General features: G+C 40.6%; 1 protein-coding gene across 1 annotated transcript in view; it reads left to right on the top strand.

The window, feature by feature from the left end:
- ST8SIA1 (ST8 alpha-N-acetyl-neuraminide alpha-2,8-sialyltransferase 1) overlaps window positions 1–22,637 on the top strand; it is a 132,003-nt gene that overhangs the window by 71,609 nt on the left and 37,757 nt on the right. The gene's annotated exons all lie outside the window — the stretch shown is intronic.

Here is a 22,637-nt window from a genome sequence, read left to right as displayed (position 1 = left end):
AGAATGAGGTAGGCTGTTCTCAGGCAGAACAAGATCTGGTAGTAACCTGCCATGTTCACTGAAAAGCACAGAGGAAAAAAAAGCATAAACCAAGGGGATGAACAGGAAATGATTAGGCATAAAGAAATGTATAATGCAGGTACTGGGAGGTGAAGGATTGTGAAAGGAAGCAAAGCAGGGAAATAAAATGAATAATAGAAAGCCAGGTGTTTCAGAAAGAAGAAAGGCACAGACTTGGAAATGGATGTTTGATGGTATTTAAATGTAATATTTTTCCTCTCTATCAGGAATTGAAGGGTTCTCTAGTTTTGCGTGTGTGGAAAAGATGACAGCCTTTGACAGAGTAGAAAAGAGAGGGTGAGCTACAGGGGAAATGGAGTAGTAATCAGCGTCAAGAGCTGATTCCAGGCAGAGAGTGTCTGAATAGGAGAAGGCAGAGAAGTGCTTGTGGGATGAGATCAAAGCAAACCAAGCAGAATTGGCAGAGGATGGCACCAGGTGCCAGGCGAGAAAGAGCTGCTCAGTGCAGTGGACCTGAATATGGGGAATCTGAAAATCCTGCGGGATGTAGATGGCTAATGTGGTTGATTTAAGAAGTGGGATGAATTGTCCAGAATACCCCGTCAAGGAAAGCAGATCAGTTTGGCCATGGCATTTTGAATAAAATGGAGCAGTGTGAAACATGAAGCTTACAAAGGACTTTACAGCTGTCAAGGCAAAGGGTTATTAAACTCATGGATATTTATTTTGCACACAGCCCCCAACAAGGCCTAGCATGAAAAGCTCACTGTACTTACTATTTTTGAACAGAAGAGGAAAAGAGTTTTTAGGGTTGCTGCAGGGAGACTGTGAAGTTACACTAGGGAGACGAGTTATCCAACAAGAAAGAAGGGAAGGAGTGCGCAGGTGGTTAAAGAAGCAGATGGAGAGAGTGAGATGCTATTTTGTGAGGGGGGATATCACAGGGAGGAGTTGGGGGGGGGGGTGGGGCGGGAAGGAAAACAGGAAAAGAGAAAGGGAGGCAGGAATAGATGGGGAAAAGGAAACGTGATTGTGGGCAATGTCAGTTTTCAAAGTGAGTGGACCATAACTGGGATGCAAGACCTTTGAGAAAGTAATAGGGGATTTATACACCTGTGTATTGATTAGGAGGAGATATACAACCAGTGACTGAGAATGGCACAGAGAAAAATTCATACTGCTGAAAATTTGCAGAAGCCTCTTCTGAGGCTTGGAGCGCTTGAGAGATCTGACACTTTGCTTTCTCTGCCTGGTCAGGAAGCATTTTGGGGTTTTTTTTAGATAATATTTTACTAATGTTTCCTGTATGCTGTCCAAACTCATTATTTTACCTCCTGTGTGTTGTTAGAGTTGGAAAAAAAGGTTAAACCTTGGAAGTGAAAATAGAAAAAAATACTACTACTCTATAAAAAAATAATCAATTTCTATGGAAAGAAGCCTTTTTTAAGGAATTAAGATTGCTTGTAAGTCCAGACTTCCATGAAATTCAAGGAGATTCAGATTGGTGACTGATACGTATCTGTTCTAAGCTATAAGTTAACTAGCTTCACATGATGGTATTATTCATTATCATTCTTCCCCTCTCCCCTTGTCCTTACTTTGAGTAGGTTGGTATTGATGAGGCTTGACATCTCAATTATCTCTGAAGTGTGTTATGGCAGATTTAGTGAATTGGTCCTGCAACACCATTCATGGCTTCTAAAAGATTTATCCTTATCACATAATTGATGATGAGGCGTGTTGGATAGGGCAAAGTTTTCATACCAGGGATGTGGAAGCAATTTTCTGTGTTGTTCTAAACCCAGAATTATTGCCTTTAGAAAACAAAATTGTTGGTAGTAATCACTGCAGAGTGATATCTGAGCTACCACCATTTCCTTCTAGACTTACAGCCTTAGGATGGGAGAGTCAAGGTTTTCATCTGGGAGTACACTGACTTCAGATATAGCTTCTAAACATTGTCTTTTGCAAAATGTAGAGATCAAGTTCTTACTTTCTTTTAAGCAGGAAATGTGACACTGCAGGTAGTACAGCTTTCACTTGTAAAATATTGTGGTCAGTCATCATCTGGGTTTGAAAAATGATGAGGAATTTCCTACCCTAACTTTGCTTCATATAATACAGGAGTACTGAAAATAGATGTATTATAATAGAAGTTTCCCTGGATGACTAAGAGGATGCATGATTCCTGCCCCAGTTGTTTTTTTGGGTTTTTTTTTTTTTTTCCTAAATATTTCATGGGCATCTCCTGTCAGTTAATATTGGAAGTCAGTCCTTTGAGCCTGTGTAAAACTCATTTTTTCCACTTTGCATTCAATGCTTACTTCTCTATCAATCCCTAGTTTGAGGTTGCAGTTGGGATTGAAATGCTGCATAACCTACTTCTGGGGCTGCTGTGACCTCTTCCACCCTCTACCCCTCAACACTGTTGAGGGACTGCAAAAAAGTTTCTATCTATCTTTGATGTTTCTGGTTCATCCCCCTACCACACTAGTCAGCTTGGCCTTGTCTGTATGGAACCACTTTGTAGGCAGAAAGTTATTCTATATTTGTCCTGGTTTTTATTTTCTTTCCAGGAGTAGCTGCTGTAAGTCCCTGCTGGGAGAGAGGCAATGTAGTAGTGAGACCGGTGATGTGCCTACAGCCATTCTTAGGCTCTCTGAAAAATCAACAAGGTTATGCCATTTGCAGTGATTGTTTCTATATTCTGAACACATGTCTATAGCTATGGAGAGGGACTAGTCAGCGGATCGCACATGAATATAAAAATACTTAGGTAGTGATGATTTTTGACCAATGGCATAAGATTTTTGACAAAGACATGTGAAGAATTCCTATTTGGGATGCGTATATTGTGTGTTTCTGAAGTCACTGGCTCTGGGCTGTTTAAGAGAAGCAAATTCTAGCAATTTCTTAGTATCTTCAGCAGCAATTGCAAATGTCATATGATAATGCTCTTTTCTCTAAACTTTTAATCAAATCTGCAAATAAATGCTGTTCGCAGCAATCTTCCTTTACAGTTGCCATTTCTGCTTACTCAGTCTAACCCATGCACATATATATCATCATTAATGTAGATATAACAGTCTAAATAGTTGGTTTTTCAGCATTCAGTAAGTTTCTGATTGACTGATGTCTGTTGGTATTCTATTCATGAGCTATGTGGGTGTTTCTGACCGGTGTAGGAGTAATGTCGTTAGAAAATGGCACGATGCCTATGGTAGCTTTCCTTATTCCCCATAATTCAGCATCGGTATGACTGATAGAAGCCGCTAAGGTCTGTAACACACACTTCCCAACACTGTCTTCAAGACGTAATCTGATAATCATTTGAGTCGTGTGAAGCTTTTCCCCCTTCTCCTTTCAGGGCGCTGTATTTTCTCAGCACTGATGGTGCTGGAAGGAAGACGTTGCGCTTTTGGGGGAGTGTAAATTCACTTGGATGAAGACCAGGTCATCCATGTATTTGTTTAGGGCTTTGGAAGTTACTCTAATTAGATTAATTATGAAAATTTCTGTGAAATACCTGTGCTGTCGTGGACAGGGTGAGGGTGTAGTTGATCGATGTTTTTGCTACCACAGTGTTTCTACTAGAGCGTGCCTTGTTGCTTTGAATATAGAAATAAGTGAAGGGTTAGTTGAGGTGGATGTGGAGATGTGGATATTTTTATTCAACTTTTTATAGTGGAGTCTCTCAACACTTGTATAACATTGCGAATGGAAATAGCATGACTGAAACTTGAATAATCAGATTTAGAATCAGTCATTACACTTTGCAGCTCAGTATGAACTTCCATCACTGAATGTGAACTTTTTTTTTCCAGTAAATTAGTTCACTTTTTTGATCTCTGCAATGTTTGACAAGTTTTTGCTGCATCCTGTTTCCTGCACTAAAGCAAAATGAAGGAATGAGACTAAAGGCTAACAAGTGCAATGATTCTGCCTCTGAGCTTTGAAATGTCAGTTAAATATTGCTGCTGTTTATTAGGTTCCCACGAAATTTGAGTGGGATTAAATCTGCTTTCCAGTTCTTCTTGCATCTTAGAGACAGCTAATAATCTTTCCTGGATTCAGTCCTGAAGAAATCTTTGAATCCAATTGATTCAAGCTGTTAAGAATAAAAAGATGGAACTGAGGCAATTATTTAATATGATAAAAGCTTCCTTAATCTTTGATTAAACAAACATACAATATTAAGCCTGTTGCTGACACTCACGAAAATGGTACATGAGAGTTCCTTATGATTATATCTCCAAGTAAAAACTATATATTCCATTCCTAGGTAGTTCCATTTTAATTTGGTAACTGCAAAAGATAGAAAAAGAAAGAAAAAAACCCCCCAAAATCCAAAAAACCAAACCAACTCACCCATAAAGTAAGCTATTGAAAGAATACCCTGCTTGCTCATCTTGTCCTTTCTTTAGGAGTCAGATGATGAGAAGATCTTTTGTTAAGTCATTTAATCATCAGATTTTAAATATTTCACATAGAGGTTCTTATTTCATTCTCGCTATCTGAATATCTCAGATTATTTCATTGAGAACTACTCCAAAGTGATAAGAATCATTGTTTCCATTCACATTGCAAAACAGTTCTATTACATTTCTCTGAGAAGTCTGTGAGCATCCATGCCAACAGCAAAGGGATAAAATTATTGGGAAGCACTTCCTTAGGGGCAATGTATATGGGGGTTGCGTGGAGCCCCATTTGTTAGTAATCACTCGTTTTTCTTCTGTAATTCAAAGTTCTTTTAAAAGTTTTAAATTTATTAACAACTGAAGCCTTAGTTTCTTTCTGCGAGGAACACCTATTTTTGTCCTCCCTTGAACAGAAAAGGAAATGAAAGTGCAGTGATGGGGAAGGCTTGTCAGTGTTACCACCAGGGCAAAGGCAGAGCCAGGAAAAAGAAATCCAGACTTTCTGATTGGCTCTTGTGATTTATTAGCTGATGAGCAGAAATATGTGGAGCTGTAACAAAGTCATGATGTGATTGATTAGGACAGATTGTTGCTATTATAGCCATGATTTGACCCCACTTAAATCGATGGCTTTTATTCTCTTATCCACCCCTTCTCTCCTTAATTTCCAGTGTGGACAGGTTTATAATCTATTTTAGAGTAAGAAAGGTATATAGAAGACTTTTTAAAAAAATGCTAATCTATTTTGTATTTTCCTCTGCTTTTTACAGATGAGATTTAGATGATTTTTCCTTTGAAAAGTTGCAGAGTTTGGCTGAAAAGTCATACATTCACAGGTATAATCAAAATTTAAACTAAACAGAATGCTACCCAGAAAGCAAACGTAGAGTCCTCCACGTGGGAAGGAATATGTGAAAAATTGGGGTAGTTTCTGGTTAGGTGGCATTTCTGCTGAAAAGATGATGTGGTGTTAGGTTGGTGGCTCAGCATGGACAGGCAATGCCCTGTCCAATTTAGATAACAGGAAATGCTGTGTTGGGTTATCTAAATAAGTGTAATACATGAAGAGATATATTTAAGCTCAACTATGGCCTCAGCTGGGGTACTGTACTCTGTTTTCGAACCATGTGTTCAGAAAAGTCACAGATCCCAACCCTGGAGGGTCAATTGCAAAGTGCAGTGAAGAGCAGGAAGAAAGAGACCTATGAAGCCTAAGCCCCAGGGAAAGGACTGTTGCATCTAGAGGTGTTTTAAAATGTACTGGTGGCTTCAAAGAGAAATGTCAGTGGCTGTTGATGAGATGAGAAACGATTGGCTGAAATTTTGGGTTAGGAAAATGAGAATGCGAGGAAAAGTTATTTAATCTGGTAGTAGAGAAGAAGGAAGACGACTGAGGAGAGCTGCAACAGTTTCCTGGGTGTACAGTTAGCTAAGGTGGTGGGGATGAGAACAATACCTCATCAGCAAAAGCAATTGCTAGATATTATGAAGAACTTTCAGAGAATTTCTGTAAAAGTTTCTATGTTACAGTAGTTTAAAGGGCTAATTAATAAGGCGACCAGGTTAATTAATAGGGACCAGGTTAGGAAAGCTAAGGCCCAGCTAGAATTAAGTTTGGCAAGGGATGTAAAAGATAACAGGAAAGGATTCTATAGATACGTAGCAAATAAAAGACAGACTAGGGACAACATAGGCCCTCTCCGGAAGCTATCAGGAGAACTGGCTACCATGGATTTGGAGAAGGCTGAGGTTTTTAATGACTTCTTTGCCTCAGTCTTCACTAGCAAATGCTCTGACCACACCACGAAAGTCTTGGGAAGCAGATGCAGGGACTGTGAAAATGAAGACCTTAGGGCCACTGTAGGAGAGGATCAGGTTTGAGACCATCTTAAGAACCTGAACATGCACAAGTCCATGGGACCTGATGAAATCCATCCACGGGTCCTGAAGGAGCTGGCGAATGAAGCTGCTAAACCACTGTCCATCATATTTGAAAAATCCTGTCAGTCAGGTGAAGTTCCCGATGACTGGAAGAAGGGTAATATAACCCCCATTTTAAAGAAGGGGAAGGTGGAAGACCCGGGAAACTACAGACCAGTCAGCCTCACCTCTGTGCCTGGCAAAATCTTGGAACAGTTTCTCCTGGAAAACATGCTAAGGCACATGAAAAACAACGAGGTGGTTGGTGACAGCCAACATGGCTTCACTAAGGGGAAATCCTGCCTGACCAATTTGGTGGCCTTCTATGATGGGGCCACGGAACTGATGGACAGGGGCAGAGCAGTTGACGTCATCTACCTGGACTTGTGCAAAGCGTTCGACACTGTCCCGCACGACATCCTTGTCTCTAAATTGGAGAGACATCAATTTGATAGATGGACCACTCGGTGGATAAAGAACTGGCTCGGTGGCCGCACGCAAAGAGTTGTGGTAAATGGCTCGATGTCCAGTTGGAAACCTGTAACGAGTGGTGTCCCTCAGGGATCGGTGTTGGGACCGGTCTTGTTCAACATCTTTGTCGGTGACATGGACAGTGGCATTGAGTGCACCCTCAGCAAGTTTGCCAACGACACCAAGTTGTGTGGTTTGGTTGATACGCTGGAGGGAAGGGATGCCATCCAGAGGGACCTTGACACGCTTGTGAGGTGGGCCGATGCCAACCTTATGAAGTTTAACCAAGCCAAGTGTAAGGTCCTACACCTGGGTCAGGGCAATCCCAGGCACTGCTACAGGTTGGGCAGAGAAGAGATTCAGAGCAGCCCTGCAGAGAAGGACTTGGGGGTGTTGGTTGATGAGAAGCTTAACATGAGCCGGCTTTGGTGTGCGCTTGCAGCCCAGAAAGCCAACCGTGTCCTAGGCTGCATCAAAAGAAGCATGACCAGCAGGTCAAAGGAGGTGATCCTGCCCCTCTACTCTGCTCTCGTGAGACCTCACATGGAGTATTGTGCACAGTTCTGGTGTTCTCAACATAAAAAGGACATGGAGCTGTTGGAGCGAGTCCAGAGGAGGGCCACGAGGATGATAAGAGGGCTGGAGCACCTCCCGTATGAAGACAGGCTGAGAAAGTTGGGGCTATTCAGCCTGGAGAAGAGAAGGCTGCGTGGAGACCTCATAGCAGCCTTCCAGTATCTGAAGGGGGTCTATAAGGATGCTGGGGAGGGACTCTTCTTTAGGGACTGTAGTGGTAGGACAAGCGGTGATGGGTTCAAACTTAAACAGGGGAAGTTTAGATTAGATATAAGGAAGAAGTTCTTTACAGTGAGGGTGGTGAAGCACTGGAATGGGTTGCCCAGGGAGGTTGTGGATGCTCCATCCCTGGCAGTGTTCAAGGCCAGGTTGGATAGAGCCTTGGACCACATGGTTTAGTGCAAGGTGTCCCTGCCCATGTCAGGGGGGTTGGAACTAGACGATCTTAAGGTCCTTTCCAACCCTTACGATTCTATGATTCTATGATTCTATGAAATGGGAAATTATAAATGAAATGTCATGAAGTCATAGCTTGATGCGTTCTCTTAAACAAAATTAAATGTTTTATTAGTAATTATCAGAAAGCAAAGGTAAAAGATACCAGGATTAAAATACTCCATTTGGATTTCTAACTGAAATGTCCTCAATTTTCAGTTGTAATGTGTATTTATTATAGAATTGGAGAGGACTAGGATGCATTATCTTATATGTGCATTTTTATGTCTCCTCCCTTAAACTGGGATTTTTATTATAATCATAGTTACCTCTATTTTGAATGGCATTTTAATTGCAAATCTTTGCCTTACTGAAATCACCAGTGCTTGCCCATATGTGCTGATATCCATTAACACATTGTCTCACACATTTTCATTTTCTTGGCAAGCCATTGCAGGAAGACTGTTGCTTTTCACTGTAGTTTCTCTCTCCCTCCCCCCCGCCCCGCTCTGCTGGTGCCTTCCTCAGACCACTGTATTGAAGAGTCTGCCAGCAGTACCAAACAGAAAGACAACCAGCTGTCTGATTTTCCATTGTTAGGTTCGTGAAATGGGAAGGCTATATATATGTCCTCGAGCAAATAATGCTTTTAATTAAGGTGCTGGGGTTTTTTTTATCCTTACATTGCTGTAGTAGGACTTGATACGAGGGCTTCTAAATCCAACTGCCAGTATGTGGAATAGCATACCCAAGTACCTCATGTTTAAATACGTGAGTAATATCTTCAGAGTGAGTAGAATAACTTTTATGTTTTGCTGGATCAAGCAGTTTAGTGTCTTGATGAGAGACCCAGTTTTTTTCAGAGTAATATCCCCAAAGATTTTTAGTGCCTAATCCATATTTAGGTAACTAATCTTTCTTTGCAGTTTTTGACTTTAACCCAGACTTTTCTGTGACTATCCCATCAGTTGGATTTTTTCAGATATTGATTGGAAAGCAAATTTCTTTTTTTTTTTTTTTTTTTTTAAATGAAGGTACAAGGCAACCTGCAGTCTGAATGACTGCAGATAATGAGAACACTGAAAACTACTTCTCTGCAGTCTGTCACATTGTGACATTCCCACTTTTTGTTTTGTTCCTGTCTCTAAAAAATAACTTTTACTGTTAGAAGCATCTGCAACCAGGCGATCCCATAAATTTGAAAGAAAGCCTCCAAAGTCAGGAGACAGTCACAGGAGTATAAGAATTATCCTTATGGGCTTAGCCACAGAACAAAAGCTTTAGGTTAAGCATAGATGTCAAAGAGGCAGAGAGGTTAATTAGTATCTATTTTCTCATTTACCGGTGAAGGGGGTTGCTGGGAATGAGATAATCTATCTGAGCAGACTGGTAGATTTTATTCTTCTGCTAATCTTTGCTGATTTGTGCAAACCTGTGTGATCCCAGCACTGCTGATCTCAGGCGGAGGCTGACAGGCTGTGCGGTAGGTTATTTGGCAGTCTTCAGTCTGGGCAGCAAGGTAGGCTGGCGAAACAGTTGCAAGGCTGGTCATCAAAAGCTTGTGCCTTAGAAGCCTCCTCCCTGATTTTATTTTGCACTCTCATTTGGGAAGGACAAAATCTGGCCAACCGTTTTCAGACAGAATTTGTTATAATGAGTGCAAAAATGTTTGAAATGTTTTTCTGCTGACATTTCGGTTTTCACAGACAATATTTCCATTCATATAATGTCTGGAAAGATTTGCTTGTTTATTTTCAAAAGCAATGTTTTTTTCTCAATAAAAATCTTATGACACTTTCAATGTGAATCTTGGTGATACGACTAAATTGGTAAAACTTAGACACTGAACAAGAGGACAAATGGAGAGAGAAATGCCAATGTGGAGTCCTTCAGGGGAACACATTCTTTCGTGGTGTAAATCACTGTAGCTCCCACTGCAATACTTTACACCCACCAAAAACCTGACTTGGATTTTTTTCTCATCAGGGAGGGTTGGCTCTTGCACTCAGGTAGCCTTTGGCTGGACTTGCTTTCCAAGCCAAAAAATCCCAGAGGGTATGAGTGAGACAATCTCTTCTTCCCAGTCTGCTCTGGAGTCCGGGCAGTCTTTTCTGCCTATCCTCGGTGCTGGAAGTATAGCCTGTCTTTCGAGAAGGACATGTAGGCAAGTTGATTTGTTGGAAAACATCAGTACTAAGAGGCTGCTATAGAGGCAAGGCAGAAGCTGATGAATCCTTTTACATCCCTGGGAAATACCAAGATTTGTTGACATTTGTTGTTTTTCAAACGATTATGCTCCCCCCTAAAGCTGGGTGTGCAGTTTAAAAATCTAGTAGTGTGAGGTTGTGACTCATGAGATGTTTTTTATAAGCAAAACCTGAGCTGATTGAAAGGACAATTGGTTTGAATCAGAACAACAACTGCAAGGCAATACTCTGAGAACAATGAGGAAACTATCATTTGAGAGACTGTAATATGCTGAAAGAAAGAGGAGGATGTAGGCTAGGGGGGATTAATACATGATAATGAAGGAGTCAATACAGTGAAGATACACAGAGAGTCTTAACAAAGGATTCAGAACAGATATAAGAATGGAGAACAAACAGGTTAAGGCATTTTTAGGTAAACCAGAAGTTAAAGGGATCTGGAGATTTTTTATTTTTTATTTTTTTTTCTCAGGAGTTTGTAAGTAAATAGCTAGAGCAGTATCAGAACAACTAAGGAAGGATCATGCTTTTTGGAAGATATTGGACATGCTCCTAGACCAACAAAGGAAGAAAAACTCTTTCTAAGCACGCTGAATACCTACTATATCCCCTTGTTGTCTGTGTGTATCTTCACTGTATGGGCTCTTTCCGTTATCATGTCTTAGTCCTGCTCTAGCCTACATCCTCCTCTTTCAGCATATTAGAGTCTCTCAAATGATAGTTTCCTCGTTGCTATCAGAGTATTGCCTTGCAGGTGTTGTTCTGACTCAAGCCAGTTGTCCTTTCAATCAGCTCAGGTTTTGCTTATAAAAAACATTTCATGAGTCAAGGTTATTTGTAAACATGGAAGTCTGTTTTATCAATTTATGGTGGTGGTTTCTGACCAAGCTAGAAATACCTTACATGGAGAATATGTCTACTGCTTCTCTGCTTCGGCTCAAGGTGAATGGGAGTTGCATTTATTTTGGACCAGTAGAAAAGGTACGTCTAGAAGAGAGCAAGAAGGTGATTAGGACCGAAGGTTGCAGTGTAAGTTGGAAAAAGCTCTGAACGTGTGGCATCAGCCATCTGACTGGGCAGGGATTACTCTCGTGTGCTCCATCTGCCTTCTCGTCCTTTCCCCATGTGGTGGTGAGCTGAGCTTTCCCCTGGTTTTCCATTAGCACACAGGACATACCAAGGGATAGTGCAGCAACTTGAGCTTTGCCTTCTATCAGTTTTGTTATCCTTGTAAGACTGAAAGTTTTCAGCGCGCTTACTTGGATTAATTGGGATCCTTGCCCCACAGTGCTAGATGTTGTCAAAACAGAAGACCAAACAATGGAGCAGGGCAGCTCCAAAGAACTTGTGGTAGAAGTGAAGAACAAAGAATAATGATACAGAGACGCAGATGAGTTCAACAAAGCCATATGGTTTGACATGACTAGCAGCAGCCTTTGCATTGACTGGGTGCTCTTTTCTTTTTTTTTTTTTTTTTTTTTTTTTTTTTTTTTTGGTTTTCATAAAACCACTTGGCCAATGCATAGGCTGGATTCAGTTTCTTACCTTTCACTATGCTGTTCTTATGAACAAACCCCGTTACTTTTTGGACAGAAGGCAAGAAGTAAGAGTGGCCTCTTTGACTTTTATGCCATTTCTAAAGCAAAAAACTTACACTTACATTAACAGAAGCCTTATCTTGAGTGCTTCAGAACAACTTTCACCAAAGTCCATGGATATCCTGGTTTCTTGCAATCTGACTGGTCTGTACACAGCATTCACTTTTTAGGTTGTAATTAAATAGCAAACACCCAGCTACACTGAGAGCTCCAAAGAAAAGTCTATGACATAATGGTAAAAATTAGTGTTTGGATACCTGCAGACTAATAATAAAATAAGCTCAGGCTTGCATGACTTCAAATTTGATCAATTAGAGTAGAAAGCTAGATCAGGGCGTGCAGGCAGTTTGTAATGTTGAACTGTATTATGAACAGCTAATAAAAGATGAAGCTGTGAAGTGTGAGTATAAAAGAACTCCAGTGGAGTAATTTTAACACTCTCCCTTGAGTATGTGAATATACAATTGTAAGATTTGGCATTGGTGATTTTGGCGTGCTGTTTGTGCATTTGAATAACGTGTACTTCTCACTGAAGCAGGCAGGCTGCTAAAATAGCACCCTTAAGGTTCTGACTCTGAGTCAAATTGCACACTAAAATTAAGTGTTCATTTCACACGAGTTTTTGAAACAGTACACAAGAGATTTCTCAAGTGTCTTAAAATAAGAAATATTAGCTACTTCATGAACTTTTTGTACACAGAATCTTATAATTCTTTTAAACTTCATCTGTGCCTGCCCTTCTAATTAGCATATTTATAGGCATATGGATTCTTTGTCCTTTAAAAGGAAAAGCATTTTTCAGACTAGATGTTCCGCTATGACTTTCCTACCTGTTTTGCTGTACTGTATCTAGATGGATAGCAAACAATGTGCAAAATACATGTATTCTTGAATTTCTAATTCATTTATTTCATTACCTGCTGGGAGAGTGTTGATTCTTGTATGATAATTATTACTTCTGCTACTGTTGGCAGGGTTTACTTTACAAATAAGACAGTGTTTCTGCCTGGCTTTGTGCCCAGAGCAATGTTTCTAATCAATAGCAGTGGTGAACATAGACTGTTCTCAGAAGAAGTCTTGGCTTAATTTTTCAGTGCCATGCCAGCAGGTTGGCTTTGGTGAGTAATGCTGATATGAAGCACAGTGTAGAATAGAGAGCTGAGTCCGTCACTGTTTCCATGGTACAAGTTAACCCTGTGGCTTAAAAGATTGTGGTTCATTTATAACTTAAATCAGAATTTCCTTCCTGATTCTGGTCAATCTCTATCAGCTTCAGTCTCTGCTATCTTGCACAATCTAGTAATGAAGCGCTGTAGTACTGTAATACAGTAATGTAGACTTATACCAGATGGTTGTATTATCCAGCTAACAGAGGTAACAATCTAATGTTACCTTTTCCAACCCCACTACAGACAGATATTTGGTTAAATCCTGTGGGTAGATTTTTACATACCCGAATTTAAGAATGTAATTTGTAAAATTCTGCTTGCTGTCTTGAGAGACTGAGTGGATGCAGATTTTCATAGCTAAGGTTACTTGCCCAAGTCTTTGCAATGCTGCAAAGTCACCATTTTGGTAGGATTGAGTTGAAACCTTTTTTACAGCTAAGCTTAATCAGGATTCACAGAATGGTTGAGGTTGCAGGGGACCCCTGAAGGTCATCTGCTCCAACCTGCTGCTCAAGCAGGGCCACCTAGAGCTGACAGCTCAGCACCATGTCCAGTTGGATTTTGATTATCTCCAGGAATGGAGACACCATCACCTCTCCAGGCTACCTGTTCCAGTGTTTGATCAACTTGACAAAAAAAGCTTTTCCCTGTGTTTAAACAGAATTTCCTGGTTTCACACACCGAGTGCCTGTATCACTTGAGGTGTCTGGTTTGATAGGTCTGCTTAGATGTGCGTAGCTGATAATGTGATCAGTAGTTGCTAGAGCTTGCACTGAAGCTCTGTGATGCAACCATATCTTCTGTATAATGAAATTCTAATCTGGTTTTCGGGTTTGGTTTTTTTTTTTTTCCTCTCCCTCTCCTCAGACACTGGAAGCTGCTCTGAGGTCTCCACGCAGCTTCTCTTCTCCAGGTTGAACAACCTTAATGTTCTCAGCCTGTCTCCATGTAGGAGCTGCTCCAGCCCCTGCTCATCCTCATGGCCTCCTCTGGACTTGCTCCAACAGATCCATGTCCTTCTTATGTTGAGGACACCAGTACCAGTGTGAGGTGTCCCTGCCCACGGCAGGGGGGTTGGAACTAGATGATCTTCAGGTCCTTTCCAACCCAACCCATTCTATGATTCTATTCCTATCTAGTAGCTCTTTTGTTGTACTTGCTCTTCCATTTTGCATGGCAACATATATTAAGGTAGTATTCTCCTTGTCATCGGTACCTTAGGTCGCATACTCTTTTAGAGATTTTTATTTGTTTATTTATTTTTAAATTGAAATCTAGCCTAATGCATGTAGAAATACACATAGCGCTTCTTCCGCTCAATCTCAAAGTCAATATTAAAGACTGAGCTGAGCTAGCCAGCCTGTGGAGCAGCAAGTTGAGTGGCACTTCTCTGCTGTGTCCTAACTGGAGGTAGATCGAAACCAACTAGAAAGAAAAACTGCCAAAATGAGTGACAAAATGTAATAAGCAGGATAAAAGGATGAAACATGACAGTTATTTTTTCTTTTTATAAAGGTCATTTCAGTAACTGGAAGATCTACTTACACTATACAAGGTAAAAGGGGGTGTTTCTTAGATTCATTATGCAAATTAAACTATTTGGCTTGTTCTTGACAAGGTGAAGAGTTGCTTTTCAGATATTTCTGACCAATCTACATCCTATCTTCCATTATATTTATGCCAGACTAAACTCTGGGGGAAGCCGCACTCCGAGAAGTAGCCAGATTTGTATCCTGACAGCAAACTGCTTAAGCATTAGTCAGGGCAAGACAAGACGTTAAGGTGAAGCCTCATTTTTTAAGAAGCCAAATGAGTTATAAAGAAAAAAACAAACCAAAACAAAAAACCCCACACACAACCAAATGCACCATTCTTTAAATAGCAGCTGCACTATTCAGTGTTGTGAGAGCTGTGCCTTAAATCAGAAGATACAAATTTAGTCAGATAAACACATTAGAGGTTGCTAACTAAAATACAGAGAAGACCTTGCATCAGTGCCAAGTTTCTAGTAGGCTCCCGTTATTTGTGGAAGGCAGGAAGGATGAATAGCCAGGGTGGTAGCCTTGTACATCTGAATCAGGTTAGGGGCTAGGGCACAGTAGTGCTGAGTTTTTCTACTGATCAGAAAATCATCATGCTGCATGCACAGATCCAGGCCTTTTCATGGGTGTAAAGCACAGCTGTGTGAGCCAGGAAAGCTCATTACTCTCTGTATGATTCATTATAGGAGATGGTCATCTCATCATCTGCTCACGCTCCTCCCCTCAGCCCTAAAATGGTCAGGTAAGTTCAGTTCACTTTGGGGTGACCCGGCTGGGGCTTTGTTGGGGATGTGTCAAACAGATGGATAACCCCAGGAGTCCTAGTCATGCTCTGCCTCAGATCATGCTCTACACTCTCTCCAGATGTATGTCATTTGGTCATGCTGATTTTCTCTGTCCTCTGGTCTAGGTCAGTAGAAGTTAATCTAAGCGCAGAACAGGTTTGGATCAGTGCATACAAACTGCTTGAGGTAGAAAAGAAATAAAAATTCGTGTTCATATTGGCATGGATATATCTGGATACCACTAACAAGTGAAATGGGACGCAGATCAGAACTGCAGTTCCTTCACAGGTTGTCTATTGGCTGGGGTCCACTCATGCCTTGTCCCAGTCAGTCTCCCAGTGAATGATGCCTTAAGCTGTTTTTGCCTTTCTGTGTTGGGCAGGAAGGAGCCTTCAGAAAAGCTGCAGAGTGTAGGTGGTACTAAAGCACGTTTGACAGCCAGCTGCAAGGTTTACAGTTGGCCTTTAGGAAAGGTTTCTGACTGTTGATCGTGAACTGTAATGGAGAGCAGCAACCTAAAGGCTTGATTTGATCTCTATCCCACTTCAGAAGGTGGGATATTTTTTTTGCAAGTGGAGTAAATTAAAGTCAAGCTGCTGTTACAGAGTGTTGAGTAATTGAAGCATTTAGCAAGGCAGATGAAATATCATTCTCCGTCATTTTCAGATAGGATGGCAGAAACAGGAGAGAGCTCTTGCAGACCAACACTGAGTCAGAGTGAAGCCCAGAGCAGTGTATTCCTGGCTCTTCGCCCGTCTTCAGTCATAGGTGTTTGTCAAGGTAGCCACTGCGAAGAGCAGACTTATATTCTTGGCTGCTCATGCAATGTCTTTCATGAGTATTGAATCTGCATAAAGAGATTAATGGGACCTGCCAGAGAACCTGTTTCTGTCCACACAGTTGCTAATTGCTGTTCACACACTGTCAGAATATTGTAGGGTTTGGTTCTCATTTCTGCTACTTTTTCCTCAAGTGCAGAAGTGTACATCAAGTGGTAAACTGTCCAAGGAATTTTCCTCTGGCACAGACTGGCAGGACTTTGAGCACCTACTTTCCTCCAGAGCAGATGATATCAGTTGTTCACGGATGTGTCCCTTCCTATTAGTTTTCCACAATCTCTGAGCAGCCACAGCACAAAAAGACCTTGAACATCCTCCTTTTATTTTTGTTAGTATTCCTGGATGTTGCTAAGTCAGCTCAGTTCTGGAGTACTATTTACTCTTCCTCTCATTTTGCTTTTTTCAACCTTGCCTGAAAGTGTGTCCCTGTGAAGTGAAGCCTTAAATAACCACCATTAGCAACAGTCCTGGAAACCCCAAGGAAAAAATATAAGGAAGTCATCAGTGGTGCTGGTGAATGTTATTTACTTACTTGAAATGGAGTGGGAATGAGATATTAATCTCCCTCTCCCCCCTTGAGTGCTTGCTGAAGGATAGTTCTGTCATATAGAGTGAACTGTCTTAAGGGACTGATTCCATCTCATATGGAGAAAGGCATGCAGGCATGACAACCTGCAAATTGTGTTTCTTTGTCTTCAGGTGGCTCTACTAAGGATCTGCTAGCTGTGTTAAGCCAACGGAGGTATGGCAGCTGAAGCCCTGACCCAGAATTTCCAGTATGGGTTTTGCTTATTGTGCCCTATTCAGAAAGGTTTCTCATTCCCTGAAGGACACTTACTGTTCATAGTGGGAGAGACGTTGTAGTGGTCAGGGCTAGAAATGGGAAGAAAGATTTCTGTTGTGTGCTAGCTTTCTGATGTTGGGAAAGATCATTTTTGCTTCAGATCACTTGTTTGGAAAGTTGGCTATAATGCAACTCATTGCCAAAGAAAAGGTTGATTTTTAGGTAGGTGTTTTTGGAGTTCCTGGTGACCTTGGTTAGAATGCAAGTAACATCCTCTGCTTAAAACTGGAGTGGGACTGCTTTTGCCTTTGTAGCAGGGCGATGTTCTTCAGTGAGCTGCGAGGGGATATTAGGTTATCTCATTCCCATTTTCTATTTTAATGCTTTATTCTACTCTTCAGTCTGGCTTTATATGTAAAGCAGCATTGTCTAACTCTGTGTGTGTGTGGCTGAATCTAACCTTTGGAAAGCTTCTGTCCAATCTATCTCCCTTTCTGTGGAGGAGATGGGAAATAGCTGGTCGGGCAGCAAACAGTCTGACTAGCCAAGTGGCTCCTTCAGAGCCTCCTTACAGCCTGACAGAGTGAGAATTGCTGCTGCTCTTGAAAGCAGGAAGGTGGGGGTGGGGTGGCTGGCAGCTATGACATGGTATAGAAAAGGTGGAGGAAGAGCCTGGTGTGTGGATGGTTGGCAGATACAAAGATCTAAGCCCTAGATCTGCTTCTCATCTTTCTTGCATTACGTTTTTCCCTTTCCTCATTAAACATGTAATGCCAGCTCTCCGTGGCTGGAAGCAAAACTATGTCAGTGCCAGAGGAGAGTTGGCAATGACAATGTACCTGACTGATGTAGAGGCAACATGTGCCCCTATGAAAGCACCTGCTCCCTCTGTACTCATGACTAGTCAGCCTACTGACTAGTCATGAGTGTCCTTCAGTGGGTGCCTGGCAAGAACTCCTCTGTGAATTGCTCAGAAGGTTTTTTGCAGCTTCCTTTTACGCAGTTTGCCAGAAGTTTTGAGTTCGTGCAAAGTGACTGAACGGTTGCGTGCATAGACTGTAATCATGAAGTGCAAGCTGTTCAGGCAGCTCTGACAGCAGCAGCCTAAAGAAAGAGGACATCCTACTACGTGATGAACTGACTGACTGCTTTCAGGGTTGTGGCTCACTAATAGAGCCAGGCATATCTTGTCACTGTTTTTCTGTGCATATCCTTTAACTTGCTGAGCAAATTTGTTCAGACCTAGATTTTTCTTCCCTTTTTACATTTGCTCACAACAGATAAGCATATTTCTTCTTAAAATGCTTGCTGAAGCTGTAAACTTGTCCTGAATTCTATGGGATAGTAAGGGGAGGTGAAAAAAATGTGATTAAATAAAGAATTTTAAGAGCAAACTGTTTATAGGCTAAACCCATTGACTGTCTCCCATCTTGCAGCACCTTTGGACTTTATGGTGGGTGAGAACAACTTGAATACGGAGTGTTGAGTGCTCATAACAAACTGCTTATGAATTGCACAGGACAAGTCATTTCAACAAATAACTTTCAGTGACTTTTTTGTGTGCATGGACCACTCACTGGAATGTTTAGTAGCCCTCTCAAAAACTGTGGTGTTGGTTCACTTGCTCTGCTATGTTCACTGAATTCTGAGTCATTGTTAGTTTAAGCAGAAATTGTCTATGAGTCTCTTCTTTGTATTTAAATTATATTAAGCAGACTGCTTCATGTCGTATAAGTCTCGGCTCAAAGATCTGGCTGGATTAGCAATGCAGGCACAGCTGGAGTTACAGATAATGGATAACATCCTCAGCTGGTGTATTATATCTGTATAATTCTAGTGAAGCCAACGGAGCTACACTAATTCTTACCATCTGAACAGTTATAGTTCCTGAAATTGCTCTTTTCCTCTCAGCTGCCAAAGCTTATGTTTGGGCCTTTGTGCTTCTCCAACAGAACTTAATGATATCCCTTGTGTTTGTATAGGGCAGAGTGCCCTATAAACAATAGGTTCTCTTGCAAATGACTGCGTGTCAATGCTGGGAGGTGCTTTTGCCTTTCCTTGAAATTGAGGTGTATGCAGCACTTCTGGAGGACCAGATCTAGGTTACTTGTGAGGTACTTGTGATTTTTACTGCACTTTTCACTGGTAATGAAGATAGCATTGAACTAAGGCTTGTTATTTAAATTAGCAATTCATAGGACCATTTAATACTGTAACCCTTAATGAATCAGAGACAGATTCCCTATCTCCTTTACCATTTTATTATTTACACTTACGTATCTACTCTCTAGATGTCCACAACAGAACACAAACAAATAAAAATTATTACAGAAATCTGTAACAAACAAGCCTATAGCTCTTAAAGAGACAGGCCAATAATTTCTGAGTATTTTTCAACTATTTTTCCCTAGCCCTTGAGAGAATTTTCAGTACAGAAAAACAACACTCAAGCATTATTTGCATTTTTGGCTGAATGCATTGAAAAGAGTAGGATTGGATCAATGTGGGCAAACAAAGCACTGCTTTGGATGAAATTTAATAACCTTGCATTCCCATGTGACAAAATACAGAGGTTGTATTTTGTAAGTGCAGTTGTTCACTTGGGACAGCTGTAGAGCTTCAGATCCAGCCGTGCTGCAAATCTTCTCACCTAACAGTGGGTATCACAAAATCCAGGGTTTCCTCTAGGCTTCTGTGGTTGATGGAGGAAGAGAGAGAGAGAGGAATAAGAGCTTGTCGTGAACTGCCCTCTGAAGGTCCTTATTGCTCTGAGCTGGCAACAGGGATAGTTAAAATGACTTGCTTAGAGTGAAACGTGTCTTAGTCCTCCTCCAAACCCAATGCTGTTTGGCCTCTCGGAGAGAAGAAGCTGCTTTACCTGTTAAGCAACATTTGCAGCTGCTGGGTTGCACTTTAAAAAGCATCTTTGATAACTAACAGCACCTTTCGATTTAGGTTTGTTCCATATAACACATTTTAATTTGTTACCGTTGTGCAGTAGACTTGACATGGCTCTCATTATCTGTTTGCTTTCACCACACAAAGAAACTGAAATGGGCTGCATGTTCCATTTGAGGAAACAGTAACATATACCCAACTCTTTCTCCCTTTCTTACAAATGTACATACATGCGTGTGTATGTACATGTGCACACACATATATATGTATATGTATGTATATGTATATTAAATATCAAGATTTACTTCTGACAGTCTAATCTCAGGGCTGTGCAAATAGCTATTTATTTTGTTAGCTGGAAGGTCCAAAGAAAGTAAAATAATTATTTTGAGTTATAGGAAATGTTTTTGAGGGATCAGACTGGAGTATTTGATTTTGTTTTGAAACACTAAAGATATTTGTATTTGGGGAAAAAAAAAGAAATCTGAAATAAAATTTAAAACAAGACCTGACTCTGTTTTGTTTACAATCTACTGAAATGTGCTGATCATTTTCCTCTCCAGCTCTTGCTGTGAGATGATTTACATTTAAGCATTTTGGATAGAAGGCTCCATCAAAAACACTGCCTAAGTCTCATCAGTTAAGGTCAGGAAGCAGAAAAACTCTAATCAAACTCTTAGTAGCCTTTTATTATTGTAGTAGCATTTTATCTGCCAAATCAGTTACACTGGATATGCAATTACATAATTAAAAGCAGAATTTGGCTTTGTTTTGCAGGAAACCTAAAGTTATTAAGAACCAGAAGCTATTGATTATTAGCTGAAATTGTAATTTCATGTTGTTTTTGTTCAGCGTTGAACTACCAAATGATGAAGAGAGCCCTTCTAGCCATGATTAGTATTAATAGAATTCTTAGTGTTTCCAAAAGGCTGTCACACTCAGTTCCTATATAATTTCTGGTGCCTATACCTTTAAATTCATGTGATTTCTTTAGAAAGCGTAATTGGATATTTTTACTGTGTATAGCAGGGAAGGCTGTCTAATATTTTGAAACATGACATTTTGATGATTACCCATAAAACAGCAGTCTGCTTTTGGCCACTGGAATGCTAACATTCATGGGTTTTTTTTAGGAATCAGCCAGCCTGTAATATGCGTGGCAGCAGCAGCATACTGTTTATTAAAAAAGGCTATGTTATCCCATTTTAAATTTACTGTAATGCATGTACAGACTCCCATAAAAGCTTAAAGTCACCATGTATGTTCTTCTAATAGGTTAATGCTATGACTCAAGAGATAGACTCTAGTAAAGTAGTCTTCATCTTTAGGTACAACTTTGCAGTCTTGCACAAAGAGGAGTGCCTACTATTTTGGGCTACTATTTTTTAAGTGTAATAAATGCAGTAGTTACAATATTGGACCAATAAAACAGAAGCAGCCATGTGACTGCTTAGTGACAATATAATTGGTGTTGCCTGTTATGGTTTATGAATTTCTCCTGCAGCTGAAGTTAATTGCTAATATATTTGTCACCTTCAAAGCCAGTCTCTGGTGTAGATACAGGCACCATCTATTCTGCACCTTACTGCAGCTCAGCTCCATGACCAGTTTCTCTGCATTTTTGCACAATGCTGTTGCTCGATTTTGCTGTTGCCAGGGGATGCTTTGAGCACCTTGAGCATGAAGAAAAGTTCCTTTACTTTCCTGTGTATTTAAGTGGCCAGGGTGGGTACAGTTTCACAGCTTCACTAGTAGTGAGAACAGTCTTAACTGGTTAGAAAGTGAGAGAAAAGATAGAAACCTTTTAGCTGAGCATGGAAAACTGAACATGGCACCTGGCAATCATAGGCTTAGACTGAGCACACTTGTGAAGCCATGTTTTAACAGAAATGAATCATGAATTTGTATCTCCCTCCTAGGAGATTAGGAGATCCCAATCTGACCAGCTGGTTATTAGGTTTTGCTGTGAACTAAGAAAATCAGGTTTTCCCTGTTTACTTACCATTCTAATGAATTAAAATTAACCTAATCAGTGTGAAGTGTTACATCTTTAACTATTGATATTTCAAACTAATGCCAATTTAAAAGATATTCAACTAATTTATGGATGATGAATCATTCCCTCAGATAAAAGCATCTTTACACCAGTTGGTGAAATTGTTCGGAGTGGTTATTCTTCAGGTAAGCTTTAAATTTCTGGCCCCTTTTCATAGACTCAGAAGTGTAGACATAAGTGCCTTATGCTTTAGGTGTGTATCTACTTAGCCAGCACTGGAGGTGGATTTAAGTGTTACCTGTGTCCCATCCCTAGCTGCTTGCTACTGATTTGAGGCAGAATTTGTGGAATTTGATGTGTATTGTGTGGCTGTAGCTCAATGCACCTCTGAGTGTGGTGTTAGCAAAGCTGCAGAGCTTTACATTGAAGCAGCCCTTACAATTTTCATTTTACTGCCTTTCCTTGGAGGTAGTAATGCCTAGCAGGAGGCAGGAACAAACAGTTGGGAGAACAGGTCATTACATTTTAAATCATCACAATGAATGTGAGTCAAAGCCTGAAGCAATTCTGCAAATCCATCCAACTGTTTCTGTTTAGTTTTTGACTGTGTATTGTAACCCTTTTTAAATAGGCATCCTTTTTCTTGTCCTTGTTATAAGACATCAAATCTAGGAGTTGCTCTTGTGTGGGTGACAGTTGTATACATCTGCAAGACATTAAGGTGTCTCTTGATGTTGTCATTTAACCCACATAATTAAACAAAATCACCCCTGAAATGTATTTAAAAGTGAGAAGAAAGTATTTGAGATGGCCATACACTGTGTAGGAAAAAAACCCTACTCTTTATTATGGGGAATTATGGGGAATTCATAGTTGCTCAGTGTATGATAGAAGGACAGTGGAGTAAGCCATGCTGTGGTATCTGGAGGGAATGTTACAGTCCACAATTTTGAATGTTCCACAGAGAACATCTCTCTTT

The sequence above is a fragment of the Strigops habroptila genome, chromosome 3 (assembly GCF_004027225.2).
Source record: "Strigops habroptila isolate Jane chromosome 3, bStrHab1.2.pri, whole genome shotgun sequence".
NCBI classification, from domain to species: domain Eukaryota; kingdom Metazoa; phylum Chordata; class Aves; order Psittaciformes; family Psittacidae; genus Strigops; species Strigops habroptila.
Note: the sequence above shows the minus strand (reverse complement) of the source record. Positions and strands in the feature narration are given on the sequence as shown.